The sequence below is a fragment of the Rhyacophila brunnea genome, unplaced genomic scaffold (assembly GCF_057557595.1).
Source record: "Rhyacophila brunnea isolate RB1 unplaced genomic scaffold, BYU_Rbru_1.0 scaffold_81, whole genome shotgun sequence".
Taxonomy (NCBI): Eukaryota; Metazoa; Arthropoda; class Insecta; order Trichoptera; family Rhyacophilidae; genus Rhyacophila; species Rhyacophila brunnea.
The window spans coordinates 1,058,492-1,066,799 of record NW_028233352.1 but is presented as its reverse complement, the minus strand read 5'-3'; positions in this window follow the sequence as shown (position 1 = coordinate 1,066,799).

Below are 8,308 nucleotides of genomic sequence, written 5' to 3'. Positions count from 1 at the left end.
AAGATTCTTTAATTTTATACCCAAAACGCCTTTACATCATGTAAAATCGATGACCATAACATATTTTCTCATACATATTCATGTAAATATGTAATTTAATTGTGACTAAATCAATATTTTTTTGTTGATAACAAATGATATATGATAAGAAATATTATTTATTTAGGGTAATTATTTTTATACATAGTACAAGATAACAGTTATTTTGTTGGATTAAATATTTCCACGCTATAATTTGGTGCAATGCAAAAAAATAAACGTTTAATTACAGCAAATAAACAACAAAGCATAGAAACGCCTAAAACCAATGAAACTGAAGCTTATACGGTTTAAATATGGCAAAAATAAATGGAATAAGACGGCATCGAAAGATAGTTGGTATCCGCCTATTTTTTTTTACTAGAATCAGAAAATATCGCGAAAAGTAAAAATAAACTTACAAAATTATTTATAGTAAATATTTTAGTATAATTTATCCAAATATACCATTAAACCGGGCAACTATGTTATAAACTATTTTATGAAAAGTTTAACAATTTTAAGCAAGGAAAGACCAATAAATTATATGCAAAAAACATTTCTAATTAAGTCAGAACAATAATGAACAAAGGTAAAAAGAAACAGTAATCATAGTTGTATTTAAGAAATCTTGCTTGATTGGTATTTCTAGCTTATCAATATAATATAAATAAAATCAATCCTATTAATTACAATTAAGATCTAATCAACTAAAAATCGAGTATATTTAGAATCAATAAAATCGGAAATAAACTAAGAAATGTCATAAATATGGAATTTATTTTTACTAATATAGCTATGTAAAGCCATTTCTTTTACTCGCTCGTTTTACCCAAGCGAATGTGCTGGTTTAAGATCGAATAATATAAGCCTTCATAATATTGATTTAATTAAATTCAACTAAAAACAGTACATATACGCTTAAACATAAACAAAATAGGTTCGAATGAGCTAAAAATGCAATTTTGGATTCTTGTTACATTTAAGTTTTCGAGGTCTCAAATCCATAGAATTTTGAAAGGTTTTAGAACCAGAAATTTCAATAAACAGAAAATTCATAAGATCATTGATGGTTTAGAGCAATCTTATTTCTTTTGCAATATTTTACATATGCAAATTTTTGGCTGGATTTGCATTAGAAGAACAAAAATGCAAAAATTGCATTTTACAACACTACAAAACCTTTCACATTAAAAAATCTACTTTTAAGACTTGTATATTTAATTGTCTTTTTCACACATGAATAATTCTTCCAGTCACATTCCCTTCGCAAACCTTTAAAATAAATTATCTTCTTTTAACACTTTCAAATTTATAATCAACCTTAAACTTTTCGTTTATGTGTATGTCACTGCTTTATTTAGTATTATTAACATCTATATATAAGAATTATGATATTTTTTGACTGAAGTATCCCATGTTATGACGTATATAATAACAGTAAAAATTGTAATTTTGTATGTAATGAGATTAAAGCTTTTTATATTCGTATTTAAATAATTATTTAGTTGTGTTTCTGTAAAAATAATTTTATTAGAGCTATTTCTATGATAGATCGCTTAAATTATTTATAATGATATTTAATGTCGATTTTTAATATTTAGAATGATTCTAATCGATTAAAACTACTTAAAAACAATTTCACTTCTACGGGTTAGAATACTTGAAGTAAAAACAGGCTATATTCCCTTTAGTCGTGAAAATATATAATAAAATTCATTCTAGTGGGTGGAACATACCAATTTAAGTGCCCTATATTTTGTATAGTTTAATTGGAAATAAAGATACTTTGAGAGCTTATCGACTCAACGAATATGATTTGAAAACATGCGATGACTTCGAATCATAAGTATGTTAGACATATTTAGATTACCTCGCCACAAATAATCAGCACCATGGCTATTTTTGAAAATACTGTAGCCAATCAGAAGAAAAAAAGCTGGGATTGCAAAAGAACTACAAAAACATCCTCTTTTCGATCTTAAAAACTATAAATTCAACTATTTATCAAAATTTTGGACTATAAGATAGAAAACATGGAATAAACAAGTTTATTTAACAAAATATGTGACATCGTTCAAAATAGGGGGGGGGGGTAGATGAACAAAAACATTAAGTTATAATACGGGAGTTAAAATTCATAAACCAGTGATAGATATTTGTTATTTAATACCTTCGTTTGGAGATGATATGACAGTAAGTATTTTTGAAACATACATTTAAGGCAATTTAAAAGGTAATTATGAAAAATAATGCCTACTATATAGCTTAAAAATCCTATTTATTTATATTAATGGTTTTTGATTGGATTATAATAAAAATTTAAGCTAAGTTTTTTTATCTAGAGCTTATATAATTTTCATCCCAACGGAAAAGATAAAAAATTTCAATTATATTAAGCACGATAAAAAACGCAATTTAAAGTTCTATATAAAATAAACAGGGCACGAATAACATGAAAAAATTAAAATTATATATAAAGTTTTTTCTTTTTCTGGGTCAATTTTGTTTTTTACAGCTTAAATTTTTTTTAGATTGCTTCAATGTCTGATTTAGTTGATATTTACTTTCGATTTTATAATCTTTAAGACCCTCTATCAAGGATCCCCTTCCTTACGGACGTATTAATTTGAGGATTATCATAAATTCTATTGTTTAAGTTTTTGCTTCTGCAGCCTTTGAAATGCTTATATGTATAATATCCGACGATCATATATAATTATTATTTAAAAAAAATATATATAAAGTTAATCAAAGCTAGAGCTCAAAGATGAAAAACAAACTTATTGTAGGATATAAAATATGGAGAAAAAGTCAAAAAATCTTTAACCCATAAATAATCAAAAAATTTTGACGACAAGAAATCCCACTAATAAAATTATTTAAATAAAATGATTATGAGCATTCCAATCTATTGATGAATTTTTTGATTAAATAGATAATTCGAAACATATATATAGAGAATAGATTAATTATCTTATATGAAAAAAATAAATATAATTTAAAGTTATATTGATATTTGAAATAATTCTACAAGCTTATTTATCTAAATTTGATAATTGAAAAAATTCTTGGAGTTGAATATTATATAAAGGAACAATGCAGTTGCTTCCTAAATAAATTGATATAATTTAGCCAGATGTACAAAAATATGTACTTTATCATAAAATTTTCATATATAATATAAATTCATGAAAATTGAATATTTCGTGAAATGATGGTTGACTTGTTTTGATTAACTTTGCCTTAGCTGCAGATTTATACTTTAGAAACACAGTGTATCTACGCACGATAAAGTTCTATAAAAGATATTTTAGTTTTATATATCGAGCGTGGTCAGTTTTTTCATAATATAGGCCATATTTTACCGTTGCCTTTTCTTAATTTTAAAAATAAACTTTGGAGCTCTATGCTAAATTTAACACCCAAAAATAAATCACTTAAAGCTTCAAATTTATTTCATATCTCACTTCTTATTATTATTTTACACAGTAAAGAATATTTTTACATTATAAATTAAGTCACTGCTCAATGCCTTTAAAATACACGCGTTACTTTTGCATATTTTATTTCAATATTAACTGTTGCAATTTTGTAATTATGCTTTTATAGATCAGGAATGGGATTTCATGTGTATTTTTTTTTAAAAAATGAGGAGATAACTATAATTGCTTTGAATTTTTACTATGAAGATATAATGGAAAGACAGCTAAAATGTATCAAATATTTGGATCTATCATTACTAAATTCAGCCTTCAAAATATATCCAGTATTGTTTTAACATATTAAAAAACATACATGTGTTATTCATTAGATTTTAGGTTTAAAATATTTTTAAATGCAATTGTTGTTTCAAATCATATTAATAATAAAAATAATATAGTCTTGAATTCCATAAGGTCTTGGATGTATATTAATTATGAAAATATGTTTTTAAGATTGAAAAATCGTTTTCTTTACAAAAAGCCTTTTGTCAAACAAATCCGCCGCAAAAATAAATTATTTTTTGCCTATAATTATACATTCTTAACTATTTTACCAAACAAACTGTTTCAAAAAGCGATATACGATCAATAAGGTTCCAATAAAAAATCCTTTTGACAAGTCTAATAGTTAGTTCATTCTTCATAAAAATCGCAGTCGACTGATTATACATTTGGGTTGCTTTTTTATTTTTAACTGTGTAGAAAAATCCATTATTTGGATTTTATACAGCCAAAACATTAACTCGAATACTAATTTTTTTTTATATATTAACAATTCAGTAAATTTTCAGATATCATGGACTCCAGATAAATGAATATTGACACATAAAAAGGCTTAATATTATAAATATAAAGTGAAGCAAATATTATAAAATCTATCTTTGCATTATTTTTGTTTACACTTATACCCTTATGTTTATCACATAAGAATTAAAAGCTCAAAAGCTTATAAAATAAAAATAAATTAAATTGAATTTATCAAAAGCAAATTTTTTTTTAAAAGAGATATTCTCAAATTTGATGAAAGATAAAAATGCTTTTTATTCTTTTGGAGGTTATTATACGAATTATTTTGAAGTATAGTTAGTATGATAACAATTATCAATAAAAATATCAAATAAAAAGTTTAGACCATGGATTGAATCTTTTTAGATGAATGTTAGTCTATGGAGTCGAGAATATTAATAATTTTTTCTATTACTACACAAAAATAATGTATATATTTTTTGAATTTATGTTGTTAAAAATAGATTAAATTGTTTTATAAACATATTAATCAAATTCTGATAGCTTTAATTAAATTTATTGTTTAAATGTAAAATACAGCTGTTTAATTCAACCTCAATAAGTATTTTAGATCTTTATAATAACAAATATTGTTCTTATAAGATAAGGTGTTAGATTTAATACAAGATATATGCAATATTGTTTTTTGGTAAAAATTCAGACATCGAATCCAAAAAAAAACATTATAAAGTTATCTTTAGTTTGGTTTATGCCGACTTTCTTATCATTCAATTTAATCTGGCAACGATAAAAAAAAGTTTGATTACAGAGTGTCATTTATCAATTCATGGTTATAAATATGAATAGTTTTGTTTTATTGATGAAAGTTAATTTTATGAAATCTTTATTTCTGATATTCAGCTATTTTCTAGAGGGGTATAATGCATTTAGCGAATATGCGTTAGCGGGAGATTCGTATTCAAATTTCTCGGATAGCAAAACAGATGGAAATATTAACAAAACTGAAGGATCAGTGGATGCCCTTAGCATTTCGGAATTAACACAAAACGTCGAGGGGATACTTGAATCGAATAGATTTATATACGATCATTCTATTAGATTAATAAATTCAAACCATGATATCATAAGACAGCTAATAAAAAATGTATTGAATGTTGAAATAGAGTCTTCTGTAATTTCTGATGAAAAGGTTGGTTTTTTTCAGTACAACAAAGAACTAATGAAAATGAATCAAAAAACTATTCGATCATTCAGTGAAAAGTGGTTTATTATAGAATTTAGTAAATATTTAGAAAATATGCTACAAAATCAAAATAAAATATTGAAGACAAACGGATTATTTTATGATTTTAAAAATTTAGCAGGAATTAAAGATGAAAAATTCACATTGAAAGATTTTAAAAATATAGAAGTCGGCAAAAAAACTTATAAATATTTTATCAAATGTTATATTAGTGATTGGCTCAACATATTTAATTATATACAGAATAAATTAGACAACCGACAAGATATTCTTTTTAGTCATTTTAAAAATTCAATAATGGGATTTTTCTACTCAAGCATAGAAAATGATAGGGACATAATTCTTAAAAAAAATACAACATACTGTGACAAGCTTGTTCCTTCAGATTTATTTTTGAAAAATATTAGAGAAGTTTATCCAGAATTCGAAAATACTGTTTTGAATGAGAAACATAATGATAAAAAAAAATCATTCACCATGACAGAATCCAAAAAAAATAAAAAATTGAATTTCGAAACTGAAAAAAATGTGAATTTAAAAAGATACATGTATTTTTCCGGTGTAGTTCCGGGCATAAACAATGACAAAAGAATAACGACTATATTTTCATCAAAAAAGAACGTAAAAATGTGCACTAAAATTAGAGCATATTCTGTAATCGATAATAAAAGTATTTCATTATTAGAATCGAAAATGAAAGAATTTTTTAAAGCTTATAAAACATTATGTGTGCAGGTTTATCACCAGGAAAAAAAAAGAAATGAAGTTGATTTAGATTTTGGAGCTTGTGGATATAATATAAAGGATGAACGTATTTTTTCTATCCAATTAAGTTTAGCTGGCAAAGACGTAATAAAAGCTGGTATAATATTAGAATTTATAATCGATAAGATCGAAGTAAATAAATACAAAGGTAAACCAGGATATAAATCAATTACTTCAAAAGAAAATGAAAATAACATATGTATTGAAACAGATACGGAGGGCACGGATATCACTGAATTCTTGCATAAATTTTTATCGAATGAAACCTATGATATAAATTTATTAATTAAAGATTTTGAACAAGACAGCATCATCAATGGGTTCGATAATATTACTTTCCCACTAACAAAAAATGATTTAAAATTTGAAATCAAGATTAAACACGATAAAAATGAAAAAGTTAAAAGCAAATGTGTAAACATAAACCAACTCTCCTTCATTTCTAGCAATAGTGATATAATAAAAACAATGAAAGGAATGGAATTAAGTTTTAGTATGAAGGTAGAAAAGAAATTTATAGATGATCTTTTCTCAAAGAAATTAGTTATGCCAAGAAAAATTCATTTCTTTGGTTTATGTAAATTATATAAATCAGTTAAAAATAATAGGTCATTTGAAGGTCCAAAACAGCATACACATTGGAACATAGTTCTAGAAAAATCGGATCAATCATCCTCACTTGAAGAGCAAAAACCCAATTGCATTGTCGAAATTTCACACAAAAGACCTTTTATAGAAAACTCAAAAGAAATATCAGAATTCACATCTGCATTAAAAACATCGAGGAATGAAAACGATCTAAATTTTTACGGTGAAAACTATGATTTAATTGACCAGACAGAGAGTTTCCTAGACTCCACTAATGATAAAGTTGATGAACAAACTATTGGAATCTTTGAAATGAATATATCGAGTAATGAAGATAAGAATATTTTTAATGGAAAAAAATTAGATTCAATTGAAAAGGGTGCGAATTTATTAAACACAACTAGTAATCAAGAAGGTAAACAAGTCAGAAGAACGATTGAATTAACACATGAATTAATTCAATCGACAAATGAAAACGATCTAGATTTTTACGGTGAAAACTATGATCCAATTGAAAAAAGAGCAAAATTCTTAGACTCTACTAGAAATCAAGAAGGTAAACAAGTGAGATATAAAATTAAACTATTACCCAAATTAATTTCAACAAGAAACGAAAATATTGTTAAAAATGGTAATTTAACAGATTTAAAAAATCGAAATAAATCAGCTGTATCTTCAACTCTTCAAGAAAAGCTCAAAGAATTATATAAAAATGCAAAATATAACTTGAAAAGCAAATTTTTTGCCAAATTAAACAAAAAAAAGAAAAATACAAAGAAAAACTGATTGAAAATAGCATAGATAACGTACCATTAGAGAAGTAAAAAAAATCATGATCACGAGAAATTTAAATAAACCTTTATGATTCAACAACTACTTTTTCACCTTGAAGCGTAAAAAATCAAATTTGACTTTAGCAAATAGACATAGAAGCATTTATCGAAAAAGATTTTATACTTTTTTTACTTTTGCTCGTTTCCATTGACTTTTTATGGTTAATATTTCTCAATTTTAATTCATAATGCTTCAATTTAATAGATTTTTTCAGAGAATCACACATGTTTTGTAGATCAAAAATGTAAAAAATATTTCTGTCACATATTAATTTACAAAGTTTTGTTTTATTTATTTGTTTTTCATATTTCTTATCCAAACAAAACTTTGGTTAACTCTAAAGAAGAGAGGATGTCATTACTATTTTAGTATGATTCCCGATAAAACTATCTTCTATAATCTTATCTAAATAAAGTTTATTCATTTGTCTTCTATACATCATATCTTTATAAAATCAATTCAATTGTCTCTACAAACTTTTTATTTTTTGTATACTTCCGCTTCTATGCGCGTTTTATATACCTGCACTAGAGTACTATATTTTGTGGCCGAAAAATTGGAATAACAGATAAACCAGGGCATAGATTGATAATATAAAAAATTTCGAGTTAAAAATGTATGATATGAT